The sequence below is a fragment of the Mus caroli genome, unplaced genomic scaffold, assembly GCF_978045245.1.
Source record: "Mus caroli unplaced genomic scaffold, Mus_caroli_1 scaffold_7, whole genome shotgun sequence".
Lineage (NCBI taxonomy): Eukaryota > Metazoa > Chordata > Mammalia > Rodentia > Muridae > Mus > Mus caroli.
Window position 1 is genome coordinate 109,372,830 of NW_028227262.1, and position 16,753 is coordinate 109,389,582.

The following is a 16,753-nucleotide window of genomic DNA, read 5'->3' on the forward strand; positions in this document are numbered from 1 at the left end:
ACACCTTCTCAGTTTATTGTCTCAGTTGCCCGATGCTTGAAAATCTTCTCCATTTTTCTCTAAAGCAACATTTTGGGGGAAAAAAATGTTCCATGGAAAAACAAGCCCTCTGAAATACTTCTTTGTAATATATGGTGGGGTCAACACCCCGGGACCAACATGTGTTTTCACAACCTCACTATCCACACAGGCATCAGGTAACTTATCTAACATGCTTCAATGAGAAATTTAACAAACCTATTTGGTATTAGGATTATCTCTAAAATATCTTCCTCACCACATACATCCAAACACACCTACAACACACATTATATATTTGAGATATATTCCTCAAATTAACCTTCCACTAGAAGATCATTAGAAGAGCTGAAACAAGGTAAGATATATTACATTAATATGTCCATTCTTAATCAATACCCATATTTGATGTAGCTAGAGTACATGCAAGAGCTTCTTCAGCATTTGCTTGCACATATGACTCATGTGACCCAAAGAAGCCCAGGGTCGATGGAAAAAGCAGGACAGCTAAGCTTTCTCACAAGGGAGGAAATAAGAGGTGATATGCTCTCCATTTTGCAAAACCTTTCTTTCTAACTTCTGGTTCCTTTACTCTCATGCCGTATGTCTTCCAGAAGGTTCCGGGAGAACAAGGGAAGGAGTACAGAGAAAGGCAATAAAATTCCTAAGTCTGTGACTATTTAAATGGCCTTGGTAGCTGCAGTCATACTTAACAATTAAGAAGAGTTGTGCGGCTAATCAAAGTACAGAGAGCATCAGTGGATTGCTCTGCCATAGACAGGACATTGCTGTCATCCCAGTGTGGAAGGAAGAATCTAAGAGCCAGAGAATTCAGAGAGGACTGGAGCAGATGCAACTTCTGGACATGCTAGGACTCACAAACTGACACTGGTCATTTACACAGACCCAGCCAGGCAACATTCCAGCAGGAGAGGGGATGGGCCTCACCGCCCTCTACAGCTAACTGAGGAGCTAATGAGGAAGAGAGAGAGTCTGTTTTCTTTAAGGGTGTAGCCCCTGGTCCATTGACCAGCTGATAACTTACATCCAGGAGTACATGGCAGTACGAATTAAGACTTGGTGGTTTTCAGTGAGTGAGCAAGAAATAGAGAAGAACGAGCGCAAGTAAGCATGCGCGAACTTGGGAGTGGGTGAAAGGTGAGGGGGCGGTGCTCGAAGGAGAGATGGGGAGAAGTGGGGGTGAGTACAATCAAAATACACTCTATGAAATTGTCAAAGAATGACTATGACTAAAAGTCTTGTAATTTTAAGTGTGCCGTGCGCCAGAGGCTGTCACATGCTTAGCCTTTCTTTCTTCCTTCCATTCATTCTTTCCTTTTTTATTAAGTTATTTACTTTCCATCCCAATCACAGCTTCCCCTTCCCTCCCAGCACTCCCCTCTTACCTCACTCTCCCCTCCCCCTCTCTCCCCTTCTCGTCAGAAAAGGGGAGGCCTCCCATGAATATCAACCAGTCTTGGCATATCAGGTTGCAGTGAGATTTAAACACATCTTCTCCCATTGAGGCTTAAGACAAGGCAGCCCAGGTAGGGGATCCAAAAGGAGGCAATGAAGACAAAGACAGTCCCTACTCCCACTTTAGGGAGTCCCACCTGAAGACCCAGATGCACAACTGCTACCTATATGCAGAGGGCCTAGGTGTGTCTCATGCACACTCTCTGGTTGGCAGTTCAGTCTCTATGAGTCCTATGAGCCCATGTTAGTTGATTCTGTAGGTTGTCTTGATATATCCTTGACCCCTCTTGCTCCTTCAATCTTTTCTCCCCCTTTTCCACAGGGTTCCCCCAAGCTCCACTTAATGTTTGGCTGTAGGTCTCTGCATCCATTTCCATCAGGTACTGAGTGAACCCTCTATGATGACAGTTAATGCTTGGCTACTGTCTGCAAGTGTAACAAAATATCACAAATAGTGTCAGGGGTGGGTTCCCTCTTATGGTATGTGTCTCATGCAGGGCCAGTTTATTAGTTGGCCTTTTCCCTCAAATTTAGCTCCATCTTCTACCCCTGTATGTCTTAGAAGCAGGACAAATTGTGGGCCTATGGTTTTGTGGCTAGGCTGATATCCCAATCCCTCCATTGGAAGTCTTGCCTGGTTACAGGAGATGGATGTTTCAGGCCCCATTTGCTAGGAATCTTAGCATGTGCCTGACATCACACAGCAGGTAGATGGGAAAGGCAGGCTACAATTAGTCTTACAATTAGGCTACAATTAATCATGCTCTTACTTCTTTTGGGGGGAGTGGGGTGGGGGTCACTGGATATTAACTTAGGGCTTTGTGCATACAAAACAAGTACTCTACCACTGAGCTATATTCCAAGTCTTCTTTTTTTTAAACTTTTTTTTTTAATGCTGTTTTCCAGGTTGGACCTAAACTTATTTTATAGCCCAATCTGGTCTTAATTCTGTAATACTTCTTTAATACTCCTGAGTAGCTAGGATTACATGTGTGTGCCACTGTTTCCATCTCTATTGTACTATTGAAGACTGGCATCAGGCAGCTGGCTCCTTCCTATCCACCCTCAATTGTCCACTAAAGTTCCAGCTGTGCTCTGCCTTCTGCCTTGTTGATGCATGACACCGATAGAATGGATGATCTGTTGTTGGTTGTTAGGAGAAAGGGTTCTACTGAAGGAGAAATAAAGTCAGTCAAAGTTCAGATCACAGAAGAAGAAATACACCAGGCAGTGAAGATAAAATGTGTTCAATGTTATCCATAACCTAAGAATTGGAAATTCAAAGCACAGGGGCTGGAGAAATGGCCCAAAAGTTAAGACCACAGAGGATGCAAGTTAGGTTCCCATCACCCACATGGTAACTCACAACTTCCTATAGTTACAGTTTTGGGGATCCTAGCCCTCTAGGGTACAGCATTTATGTCCACATCCTCCAAATAAACACACACACACACACACACACACACACACACACACACACACACACACACCATGCACATACATAATAAAAATATAGGAGTCAATCTTTAAAAAAAAATGGAAGAAAGTAAATAAGAAAATTCAATAAACAGTGATAGAACAGTCTATCAAGTTAGCAAAGTTTTGTTTTAGATTTTTGGGATCTCTTACTCTCTCCTTCCTTCCCTCCCTTTTCCCCTCCCTCTTCCCCACCCTCCAAAGTGTCAGCCCTCACCTCTGCCTTTATTTCAGGCAGCATCTTACATTGACCTGGTGTGTGCTAAGTATGCTAAGTTATCCGGCCAGGGAGCCCTAGGTACCTGCCTTCCTCTCCCTCTCTAGTGCTGCCCATACAAGCGTGAGCACCACGCCTGCTTTTATACCTGGGTTCTGGGGTGGAGTGCAGTCCTCACATTTATGCAGTGAGCATCTTACTGACCAAGCTACCTTCTCACCCTCTGTCTTGCTTTTGTTATTCTTTGTTTGTTTGTGGCTTTGTTTTATTTGTTTTTTTAATCTATTTTAACTAATAAGGGCATTGAAAAAAAAGGACTATCCTATAGCTCTATGGAAAATGAAGGCTGTTACTGTTTAACAGAAAATGCTTGTTCAAACATTCACACTTTTGATCTATTCATTTCTCACATGGGGATAAAGGCCAAGGTCTGAGATTGTTTATGTGGCAAAGAGTGGCTGGGGAGGAGAGTCCCACACAAGCTCAAACATTCTGTGAATGCAGGCTCTGGGTCGAGAAGCTTGCCCTCTGCTTAGAGGCACCGCAAAGGACTCCGATCTGTGCTCCTCCCAAAGACCACTGAGAAGTACAGAGGATTGAGTGTGTGTAAGGAGGCAGCTAAGAGAAAACAAGGCCATTACAGGAGGCATGGGTAGTCTGGGGAAGTGGGAGCAGAGCCAAGATGTCCTAATTAATAGATTAGTCAATGACTACTTCAAGAATGGTCAGGTAGGGGTGTGTGTGTGTGTGTGTGTGTGTGTGTGTGTTTCTTGTGATTTTTCTTTTTATCCTGTTTGTTTTCTAAGTAGAGAGAAAGAAAGGGTGCGGAGTTGGGTGGGAGGGAAGGTAGGAGGATCTGGGAGGAGTTAGGGAGAAACTGCGATCAGAACATAGTGCATGGACTTTTTTTCTTCAGTAAAAAATTATTATGTGTAGAGAAAATGGGAAGTAAGGTATCAGGATGACTTGGATACAAGTGACATGACTAAAATACACGGGTATGTGTCACGTCGGAAATATGTGTGCAAGTGTGTTTATGTGTGTTTATGTGCTTATTAATGCTTATACCAATATCTGTGTGCACATGTATTTGCAGTTCACATATGTATATGTATGCCAGGCTTCGAGTTAATACATTTGTGTCCATGGTAACAGCAACAGAACACATACACCTCACTCATGAGAATAGTAGCCCCAGACCTGCTGAAGCCATGAAGCGCCGTGGCTCACCGATCCTAAGGTCCTAAGGACCAGGAGACCTCTGGTGGCTCTCAAGATGATGAAGTCTCAATACAGACTTTCTAGATCAGAACTGCATGCTTATTAGCAGAGGAAAGAGAGATGTGCCTCGACATAAATGTCATGCAATCTGAGTTCTAACAGATCAAAGCTGCCTGCTTATGCCTTGAGTACTACAGATAGCCTTCCAGTCGCTGACCTGTAAGTTCATTAGTTAGTATGCAATTTGTAGAACTTGTTAACATGTAGATTTAGGATGTATGTTGGTTTCAGTGACAATCCTCTCCCCGCTTACCCTCTGGTGCTTGTATGCTTGTATAGTTGGAGTCACTGTCTGGGTAGGTTTAGGAGGTGTGATCTCGCTGGAGCAAATATGTCACTGGGTGGGCTTTAAGGTTTAAAAGCCACATGGCATTCCCAGGTCACTCCCTCTGCTTGTACTTTCAATTTAAGATGTGAGCTCTCAGCTTAATGTTCCAGCTGCCATGCCTGCCTGCTGCCATGCTTCCCCACAGTGATGGTGATGGTCTCTTATCCCTCTTGGAACATAAACCCCAAATAAAGCCTCCCTCCTATAAGTTGCCTCCGTCATGGTGCTTGATCAAGCAATAGGAAGGTAACTAAGGCATGGGTTTTTGATAATATTATGCACACATGGTACAGTATGAAGCACCATCCCACAGTGGGGTTAAGTTCAAATCTGACCTGCCTTTGGGTCATTCTGGACACTAGGAATCATGGATAGACCATGCGATAGAGAAACCTGAGATGGAGATGTAGACCAGGTCAGCATCTTCCATACTGAATCTCTGGCAGTGTCAGAGATCACATAGGACTTCATAAAAACTTTAGAAAACAGAGGTATTCATCCTCAGTGGCTTCACCATCCTCTTCACTAAACAAATGAAGGCCTTTGGGAGATAAGCTGTGGGAGGGAAGATCCACACCGTGGGAGAAAGATGCCGGGACATACATGGGAGGCCTCAGAAATGAGTCTGTATTCCACTCACTCTAAAGGAAAAACAGAGTATGCTGCAGACTTTGTCCTTCAACTCCCTGTGAGCACTTAGTGAGAGGCAAGCCAGGAGTCAAGAAAGGCAATTGGGATTCCAATGGCAATTGAGTATTGGTTATAGCAAAACAGTGAAGGACAAAGCCCCCACCCTCAATGCACCCTTCTCTTTGGGGTGGAGCTCTCTCTGCACTGCTGATACCTAGTGCCTACAAGTGTAGCCTGACACATACAAACACAGGCAGCAGCTGCAGAGGGTGAGGGTGGGGTCTACATGGTTGCTAAGCAACATCAAGTCTAGGGAAAGGAGTGGCTTTGCCATGGTGGGTGGGGTAGGGGTAGTTGCTGGGCAGTGGCCTTCATAGAACCAGAACGGCCAATCAACAACATTTGTTTGTCTTTTGTTTGGACCAATCACTGTACTAGATGTTGATGAGAGAACAGGGAGAATAAGATATGACCCCTGCTCTAAAGGGTCTTTAATTAAAATGAAAGTAAAAAGCAACTTATGATGTAATGGAGATATAAGCCATGCATGAATGAAAAACCAAGAATAAAGCAAACATAACACCAGACAGGGGACTGAGGGAATTGGGCTTGTTATCATCAGTTCTGGGCCTTTGATTTCTTCTGAGAAATCAAAGAGCTGAAGCAGAGACTAAATGTTTCCTCTCTGGGGAACTTGATGTAGCAGGGTCCAGTGGATTGTAAACATCTGGAGCAGAGTGGGTAGAGCAACTTCAATGTAGACGGTGGTGCTGGGTGAGGAGTGTTTCCAGGGGGCAGCAGGGCGCAAGCCTGGTCAGGAACCCTGGTCCCGAGGCTTCATGTCTAATAGAGAGCAACATGCTAGATACCCGATACACCTCTCAGTTGTAAGGCGTTCAATGCTACCACCCAAGCCTGGGTTCCATGTTATATCAACTCCCATAGTAGACCGCTGGCATTTTGACTTCTACTTCTGCCCTATATAAGAACCAATGAAAACGTAAAACTAGCCAAATTATGGTTCTATCCTGTTAAAAACCTTCAACAGCATCTAGCAATGCAACTTAGACTTCTTTTCTCCATGAGGAGAATCCCAAGTGGATTCTGTTCACCTACCAGAGTAATTGTCTTGCTTTGACCACACAGCCCTACATTCGAGCTATGCTAAAAGGTGTGCTGTGATTTTAAACTAGAGAAGCATGCTTCACAACTGGGCCCTTGGGTGGGATCTCTTGCCCAAGATGGACCTGAGTTTCTGGTTGTCAATTCATATGTCATCCAGAGAGAGAGAGAGAGAGAGAGAGAGAGAGAGAGAGAGAGAGAGAGAGAGAGAGAGAGAGAGAGAGAGATTGTCCCTGTCTTCTTGTAAAGCAGCACCTACTCTAATGGTTTTCAAATAGTTTCATGTGTAGATGTTTTTAGAGCTGCCACTAGGAAAGAGGGGAGAAGCGTGAGAGACACCCAGCCCTTTCTCCTCTGTTTGAGCAGAAGAGCTCTGCTTTGATCTGTTTCCATGACAAATTTCACTGGGAGAAAGCATTCCAAGACGAACGCCATTTAAAGACCACCGACATGTTTTAGGTGTGCCGCCGCATGGGCCGTCCTTGAGACAGCAAAGTCCAATGGCTGCCCTATTAATGACAAGCCCATACATTTGGCAGAAATGTCTCACAGTCTCAACCCTCCTGCCTGCTGGCCCTGCAAGAAGTCTCTGACTTCTCAACACAGTCTCTAGGCAGCCAGCCATAGCCAGTCAGTCCCAGCTGGTAGGAATGAGAAATAAAACCTAATTAGCCTCTTGGTGCCAGGATTCTTGCTGCTCCGGGCTCAGAGTTCAGGAGTCCAGTTAGAATCAGATATGGTGCCATTCCAAGAAGCTACGTTGAGAGTTTACACTAACAAGACCTGCTGGCATGCAGACGGTGCCAACCCGCAGACCCATACTGTCTGATGCCCCTATTTGTAAACTCTACCTGCAGGCAGGAAGCCACAGCCCAGGAGAGCAACTGGCGGTAGTCTGAGTGCTGCCGTGGCTGACTCGCTCACAGCGCCTACTCCCTTTCTTGTCTATCTCGAGTTCTTCCAGGAAGCACACATCTAACGCCACTTTGCAGCTACCCACCCTGTGCTGCATGCTCCTGTCTCTAAGCCCTGTCAATGCCTGGCTACCAAAAGGACAATCTAGTTCAGGGTTCTAAAACTGTTGATCTAAATGATGCCCTTTAGTCCAATAAGGGCAAAGGAGGATAGGGGAGGGGGGCGGGTTGCCTGCCTGTTTGTCTATGCACCAAGTATATGCAGTTCCCACAGCAGCCAGAAGAGGGCACAAGATCTCCCAGGACTGGAGTTACAGAAGGTTCTGAGCTGCCAAGTGGATGCTGGGGATCGAACATCAGTCCTCTGGAAGAATTTCCTGCCCAAATTCCCAACTCCTGTTCTTACTCCAAATCTGGTTTCCCCTTCCACCTCCTTCCCATTACTACCATCTCTAGTTAATGTTTCTGGTTGCCTTATCTAGAACCGGGCTTTCTCTCTCACTAGCTGACAGCCGCCTCCTGTTTAGATACCTCTGGGTTTCCAAGCTGCCCTGAAGCCAGATGTTCGGGTGCTTTCCTAGCTATTTCCTTCAGTCTTCCCAGGTGTGTCAGCCTTCACTTGTTTTCACCTTGCAGGTTCCTGCTTTCCCTCTTAGACTACATCACACACTCTGGCAACAAACTGCTCTTCTCTGGCCAGAAATTGCCCTAAGATATGATTGAGCTCTCCCATCCCAGGAACATGGCATGTTCCTCTGGGCAAACAGAGAGCTCAGTAGCTCAGGAGCTACTCCTACACTATCATGCGCATATTTTCACCCAAAACTCAACTGCTGGAAATGGAATCCCTAAACTAGTATGTAAGTATATTTAAAGGTGGAGCTGCAGGAAGAGTAATTAGAATCAAACAAGTGGCGTTCTCGTGAAAAGAAGAGGCTGGAGAGATGGCGCAGCAGCTAAGAGCACCTGGTTACTCTTCCAGCAGACTGGTGTTCAATGCCCAGCATCCAGCATCCACGGAAGCTCAGAACTTTCTGTAACTCCAGTCCCAGATCTGGTGCCCTCTTGTGGTCGCTGTGGGAACTGCAAATATTTGGTGCACAGACATACAAAGCAGGCAAAATCCTCCCACACACAGATATAAAATGTCTAAAAACAATTTTTAAAAAGAAAGAGGAAAAGTAAGTTGAATAAGCAGCCTTGCTCTGGCCAGATGATGTCTTCCACCTTGCTGTGATGCAGAAAAGGGAGGTCTCACCGAAGGCTGGTGTCACGGTTTTGGACTTGGCAGCCTCCGGAATCATGAGTCAAATAAGCACTCAGTTTGAGGAAGTTATACGTCTCACTGTACAGCGTACGCACATCTGGAGAAATGCATCATTATGCAATAGTAGCTGCAAGAATACCACGAAAGTGTATGGGAACAGGAGAAAGGAATTTCTCAGTTTTATTCTGATCTTTTAGCTTCAGTGTCATGCACCTGGCCTATTGCTGACTACAAAATCAATATGAAGCTGTATTAGTTAACGTTCCTTGTTGCTATAGAAGAATGTCTGGCAAAAACAACCTAAGGAAGGTAGGGTTTACTTGGGCTTATAGTTTTGACATCCAGTTCATCATAGCAGGATAGGCATGGTAGAAGGTGTATAAGGCAGCTAGGCTTACTATAGTCTTAGTCAAGAAGGGGGAGGGGGAGAGAGATGCTGGTGTCCATCTGGCTTTCTTTTAATCCAGTCAAGAACTGGATTTCTTGTTCAGAGGGCTGGCGAGATGGCTCAGAGGGTAAGAGCACTGACTGTTCTCCCAAAGGTCCTGAGTTCAAATCCCAGCAACCACATGGTGGCTCACAACCACCCGTAAAACATATAATAATAAATAAATCTTAAAAACAAAAAAACAGTCCATAGAAAAAATAGTGCCAACATTTCCAGTGTGGCCAAGCGTCCCAGATGCCCTAGGAGTTATAGGATGGAGTACCTGGGGTATGAGACTTTCTGTACCAACACCAGGAAGCCCTAAGCAGACTGACTAGCCACACTTTCTACTGAAATTTTCAGGGTAGTCTTATTTACTCTGGAGGCAAGAGGCAGACCGTAGTGACTGCATCATGGAAGTACCATGCCTCAGTCAGGACAACAGGGAAACACAGATCTGTGGAATGTGTTGCCAATGTTAAGAAATTCCCATCTGGGGACTGCATTGTTTGGGAACAGGTAACTCTTTTGTTGCCCTGAAATGTTACCAGGAGCACTTAGCCAGCCGCCCAATAAGACTTCCATCTCATCCCAGTACCGCGGGATGAGACCATGGTTAGTAAGCATGATATAACATTTTTCAAGCTGGTAGGCACAACCATAGTGTTAACACCTCACTCAGACCACTTCCAAGCATGAATTGTAGGTGCATAAGGCCAACAAAATGGTGTCGCCTCTGTGATAGCTGCTGTGTTAGCCTACAGAGCAAAGGGAGGAGATCACATGTGGTTCCACACCCCTTAAGGATGCTCAGAGAAGCCATGGAAGTAATGCCACAGCAATGGACCCTGTGGAGAAATAGCATCGGAATTTAGACCTTGGGCTAGGCAACAGGAATGCTCTTACTAATTCAAGAAGCCATCTCCTAGGAGACCGAGGCCCAGGGTTCTTACAAGAATCCAGATCAGTTATATATTGTGTACACAGGCATTTTCCCAAATATCTATTTCTTGTGTGACCAAGATGTGCCCAAAACCTCACTGGCACATAATTTCTCCAGCTTTCTAGAGCTAGAGAGCCATCTGTGTGACATTTTTCTGCTCCCAGGAATGAGGGATGACGTCTTTGTGTCCCCAGCCCTGGCCTGTTTCCCTTGTTCCTGTGAGGGAGAAGGCCTCTGTTGCTGCAGAAATGCCCTTGTAGGCATGCAGGATGGGGTGCCTGAAAGGCAGCCTGTTCCCTAAGATCACCCCTCAGTCCCCATTTGATCTTTAAAACTTTAGAGGTGCAAATCAGCAAAGGGGAAGGGTGGGGAGGACCCCTCCTCCAGCACTGAGCGTTCATCCCGGGAAGCTGAGGAACACTAGATCCCTCCTTGCCTGAGATTAAACGCCCCAGCAGCATTCAGCTCTCGAGAACACTTTATAGCTATGCTCAGACCTGCAAGGAATATAAATTACGGTTGAATTATACACCATTGCATCATCAGCCATCAACAGGCAGGTCACAGGGTTTTACATCAAAGGTGCCTTTGGGACTTGCTGGGATGAGGCAAGGGATGTTGGATGTGTTTGGGAAGGGAGCATGCGGCAAGGAGAGGAGACCCGCATTGCCTCTTCTGCAAGCCGTGAAAATCGTCCAGGCTGAGACACTGCCAGGAGCAGAACCCAGAAACACCCAGGACAGGATTTCTCTTTTTATTCCCGAGGCTATATCTTTGTATTACAAGGCTGTTCTGTATCCTAGCAGGTTTATGCTACAGTAGTGCAGCATTCCAAGTCAAGCAGCTATAATAACTGGGTCATTCACAGACTGGCACCAATTCTAGAGAGAATAGAGTTGGCCACTTATTTGTTTTGTTTTTTGTTTTGTTTTGTTTTTTTGAGACAGGGTTTCTCTGTGTATTCCTGGCTGTCCTGGAACTCACTCTATAGACCAGGCTGTCCTCAAACTCAGAAATCCACCTGCCTCTGCCTCCCAAGGGCTGGGATTAAAGGTGTGTGCTATCACTACCTGGCTAAAAATAATTTGATGTATATACATTTTTTCTTGCATGTATGCATGTATATACCATGTGTGCTGGGACTGGCAGAGCCCAAATTGCGAATCAGATTTTCTGTAACTGTAATTATCGGTGCTTGTGGGCTGCCACATGGGTGCTGGGAACCGAACCTAGATAATCTGCAGGGGCAGAAAGCACTTTTAACTGCTAATCTGTTTCCCTAGGTCCCACGTGGCCTTTTCAAAATCCTTAAGTTGGACACCTGAGGGTACAACCAACCTCAAGATGTTTGAAAAAATATTTTGTTTGAAGGACTGGCCCATCCAGACTGCCCCTGCACACACACTCACACACACACACACACACACACACACTCACTCACACACATGTGCGTGCACCAAAAATGCCTGTTTCTAGACTTGATGGCCATCCCATAGCTAGAACAGTCACAAAAATGTACCCATTTGAAAGGATCACTGGTTGGAGTGCTGAGGTTCCTTGTAACCCCCTCTCACCTGTGTTGCCTGTGCTCATACTTGCCCAAATACATAGATGCTGTTACAAACTCGCTGGCCCTGGTGGCCCTTACACTAAAGTCAGAGCCTTTAACCACTTGTGAAGACATCTAGAGGGTGACCAAAGGTAGAGGGATGAGCTGAGCATTTCCTTACAATGAGAAATGGCCAAGGTCGAAGGGTCGTTGCCACCCAGAGTCCCTGAAGTTACATCCTAAGGGGCTTTTCCTCCAGTGCACCTTACACAAGATAACCCACAGGTCTTCTGAACCCCGAAAGCTTCCACTTATCTCAAACAGGCAACTCAACAACCACCTAGAAGCCGCCTCTGGGTTTAGTTTGTGTCCAGCTGGATTAAGTTTCTCGAGGGCCAGGTAGTGGAGGTGTGTCCTGGATTATGCACAAGGGGGTTTCAACCTATGGAGTTTTCATTTCATATATTTCTATATTTTACATATTTCATATAGATCTTGAAACTTAAGAGGAAAATGAAATGGATATGCACCCGATCCACCTAGCCTCTGGAATGCCACTTAAACCATGATTTTATTGCAGAGATGTTTGTGAATCTAATTCAGTCTGTCGGAGTTTCTCTCTCTCTCTCTCTCTCTCTCTCTCTCTCTCTCTCTCTCTCTCTCTCTCTCTCTCTCTCTCTCTGTGTGTGTGTGTGTGTGTGTGTTGTGCATGCAGGAACTCACACACCCATGCCTGAACTATACCTACTTGTGATTCAATTGGTACCTTGGGTTTCAGGAAGCATTTTTTTTTTAGTTTTTCAGAAATTCTGCATCAGAATAATACCTTCTCCGCAGGATTATTTTGAAGAGCGATAATAATACATGTGAAAAAGCTTAGAGAAGTTAAAATTGCTTTCTATATGTAAGGTATAATATTAGAAATGGAAAGCCTTTAGTGAGGCGGAAGGAAAATGGTTCTTGAGGACAGGAAAGAACTGCAGCGGCTGTTTCTATCTGTCAGCAAGTTCATTCTCTTGTGGCCTCAGCCCAGGGTAAAAGCCAACCCAGAGCCACTGTTCTCAACAGAAACCAGGGGAGCGATACTCAGGGCACTAGATTCTGTGCTTATTTCCAAATCAGGGACCCCAAACTCCACTGACTTTCTTGGAAAAGAATTTGTCTTTGAATCCCTATGGGTCACCATCTCTTGAGGGGTCACATGTCAACACTGGGTCTGTGAAGTGTGCCTTATCAGTGGGCTCTACGTGGAATAAAAAAAGGGACCAGCCTTAGGAGAAACGTTGACAGGAGTTACACAGTTTGACTCAGGGGCCTCTTCAAAATCTTACTTTGAGCTCATTTTTCTGAATTACACAGTGACGGAGAGAAAAGTTAAAATGAATTTAGGGATTTATATACTATTTGAATAGATGTCCCAAGTCCTCTTGCTTGATGCTCCGGCTCCTCCCAACCACTTATCTACAGTGATAGGCTTCAGATATTCTAATTTCTTTATTCTCTACAGAATTATCTTAACTGTTCTGCACCTTGGTTCAACCACTAAACAAGCTTTTACTAGCATTCAATGTTCATATCTAAATCTCTTTTCTCATTCTCTTCCCTTCCCCTCCCCCTCCGTCCCCCCTCCCTCTCTCCCTCCCCCCTTCTCCCTCCCTCCCTCCCTCCCTCCCTCCCTCCCTCCTTCCCTCCCTCCCTTCCTCCCTCCCTCTCTCCCTCTCCCTCTCCTCCCCCTCTCTCTCTGTGTAGATGCACATACATGTGCACATGCATATGGAGGCCAGAAGTTGATGTAGGGTATCTTCCTCAACCGCATTCCATCTCTGTTTTGACCCAGAGTCTCATGGAACCTATAACTTACAGATTCGCTAGCCTGGCTGGCCAGTCAGCTCCAGATACCCATGTGTCTCTGCTTCTCAGGGACTGTGGCCATTGATGTGTGCTACCACACCTGGTGTTTATGTGGTCGGTGGAGATGCACACTCAGGTCCTCATGCAGGGTGGGCAAGAGGCATTTTATAGACTGAGCCGGCTCTTCAAGACCCATGAAATCTTAACTAGAAACTAGCTTACACCATAAGTGCCACATTTAGCGCGCTTCCCCTGACGAGTGTTTGTGCTGCTTCAAGCTTTTCAGGATTACAAAGAGTGTGGAGTAACCATGCAAAGTGAGCTGTGTAGAAGTGCTGCTGCAGACAATCTGACCCTGGAGTTCCTCTGGAAGATCGAGGGAGCCTTGATGGTTACCTATACTTATTTATTCAATGATAACAATGACTGCATTTCATAATTTTTAATAGCACATTCTCCTCCTGTTTTTTTTTTTTTTTTGTTTTTTGTTTTTTGGGTTTTTTTGGCTAAAACACCACCACTGCTCTTTCTAATGAGGAAGCCATACTGTGGACTCAGTGATGAATTCAGGAAGTCATCGAAGCCCAACTTCAGTCACTATGAGTTCTGTATTTCTTGGGGTTATACACAAATGTGTATCCATATGTATATGTATAAGTATATATTCGATGAATATATTAATATGTACATACTATGTTGATCATTAATATGTTAATATATACAGCAAATTAATTTCCTATTCATGAAGCAATTCTACGTGGAATTACATTACTTAATCCGAAGGTCTCCAGCACTTGACAAATATTTGATTTTGGCATTGAGCCTCAAACTATTTGACTGCAGAAAGAGCTGAGAGCGACCCATTCCATTTTCTTCTGCCACACTCATTTGGGAACACGAGTGCTACAGATGAAGCAACCGCTGGCCTGGACTGCTTTGCCCACACTGTGAAGGGAGATCTGGTATGAGCATCCACATGGAGTGGGAAGGAAGAGTTCTGGAAAGGAAACGAGTGAAGAGTGTAGCAACACATATTTTTCCATGTGAATCTTTGCAGCGTCTTATCCATCTGGGCCTTGGTTTAGAGCTGAGAATTAGTGGGATCCAACTGGCTTCTCAAGCAAGCGATCGGAGTGGCAGGCAGCTACAGCTGTGCGGAAAGGAACATTCTCAAACTGTGATTCGTGAGCTTCCACGAGGAGAGCCACTTAGAGCATGCCATCTTCCTGCCTGCTTCTCTTCTCTCCTCATTCTCATAACAGCAGTCCATAAGGCTAACTGGACATCTTGGGACAGAAGGCAATCCTACCCACGTTTCTTAAGGGGGACAATGCTTGAAATGACAGCTTCCTGCAGATCTTCTATGTCACTGTGACCTCCTACTTGCTCTGGCCCTTCATCTGAAGTATCATCAAGACTTTTTGCAAAGAAAGCCACAATGTACCCCAGGGGAGCTGTCATGAAGTCAAGTATATGAAGCTATATCACTATATGTAAAGTCATGTTTGGTAGTCACATGGCTCTCCTTGTCCAGGAGTATGCTGGGTCAACCTGCACCAGCTTCCTGATAGGACTGTAACAGGAGCAAGGGTGTGGTTTAGTGGATTGAGTTCTCCACTAAGAATCAGAAAACCTGGGTGCTGGCTCCAAGCCTTCCCATAAAATGAATGGTCACTTCACCTCTCAACCACAGGGAGGGGTAGGACCAGGTCTTATGGACATTTCTACCTTAATGTCCCTATAACTCTAGGCACTGAGCTAAGGAGGGGCTATTCTCTGACTTGCTCTAGGACTGGGTATCACTACTTCTGTCCAACATGAACTTCCTGGAGAGATAACCCTCTTTCACCCTCTGGAATACCCAGAAGGGATGGTGGACGAGACCAGTAGATGTCATTGTTTGATATCAATGTGCACAGGAGGCTCAGCTCCAAATTGCCCTGATTTGAAACATGGAGGGATAGAGCCCAGCTGTTTAAGTGTCTGGAAGAAATTGGTTCCTGAAAGAAAACTCTTGGGCTTTTGGCCTATCTGACCCAAGCCAATGCCATGTTAATTAGTACAGGAAGAAACTGGGGTTGTGGCCAGAGGATAAGCCAAGTCTGCCACCTGGTTCAGTTTATGTTTCCATCTGCCCAGTACACACAAGTTGGCCTTGGCCTTTCTTTGGGAGGTAATCTATATCCAAGTGATTTTTTTTTTTTTTTACATCTTCACTGTTAGTTACTGAATACAAATACAGCTGCTTATGGATAAACTGTGTTTATATATGTATATTTATATCATATATATATACATACTACCCACACATATATTTGATAAGTATTATTTTATATAAATATTAAAAAGAAATGTTAGCCTCTTAAATTCTCCAAGGAACTTTATGAGATTAGACGGGGAAACTGAGGCACAGAGAGGTTCCATCGATTGCTCAAGGTTACATCACTAAAGGCAGGAGGATGAGTATCCAAACAGGTGCTTTAGCCACGTGCTATGCTGTCTGTCACCACAGCTACTTCGTGTTCATGTGCCCTGCCTGCTCAGATGGAGTGGAGAAACTCTTATCCCCCAAGAGGCCACATCCCCAGTGGTATCGGAATCAAAATTGTCAACTAGATGCTGAAAGCAGGAGAACAAGCCCCGTCTTTATCACATGTGACCCGAAGAGATAGATCTAGGGTGCCCTTTAGACATGGAGTCTACTTAATCACTTATCTGTACTGGTTTCTTTACCGATCTAAGGAACCCATCACAACTGCCTTAACATCTCTGACTACCTGAGTCAGGTGGAAAGATGACTCCCTCCCAGTGGAAGGAAGGAGGATGCTCGAAAGAAGAGAAAGGTGCAAAGGCTAAGAAAGAAGCCGATTTAAAGGCAGGGCAGTACAACCTTCATTGTAGCTTCTCAGCAGGACAGAAACTAAATCCAGTGAGCAGTAGAAATGGGTGGCCAGCTGAGAACCCACAGAAGCCTCGAATGCTTCAGCCCCCAGAGGGGACCCCTCCCTCAAACATGCTAGCTGGAAATGGGCCTCTACCTGGCAAGCCTCCTTGTTCTGCTTTCCTCTCAAACCTCTGAGGGGTGATATTTATCCACTCCTCGGCATTGTCCATCCCTGTTCTGCCTTCAAGCTGTGACGAGAGGAGATGGCACAGAGGAGAGGTGGGCTGGGAGCTTGGAGCACCATACTAGCTGTTAGGGAGAAAGCTGTGTAACTGTGGGAAACTGCAGCTAGACTCTGGCTACAGCCAGG

At 45.3% G+C, this 16,753-nt stretch overlaps 1 protein-coding gene across 1 annotated transcript in view; it reads right to left on the reverse strand.

Moving 5' to 3' along the window:
• Tmem178b (transmembrane protein 178B) overlaps positions 1-16,753 on the reverse strand; it is a 372,060-nt gene that overhangs the window by 9,933 nt on the left and 345,374 nt on the right. The window lies entirely within an intron of this gene.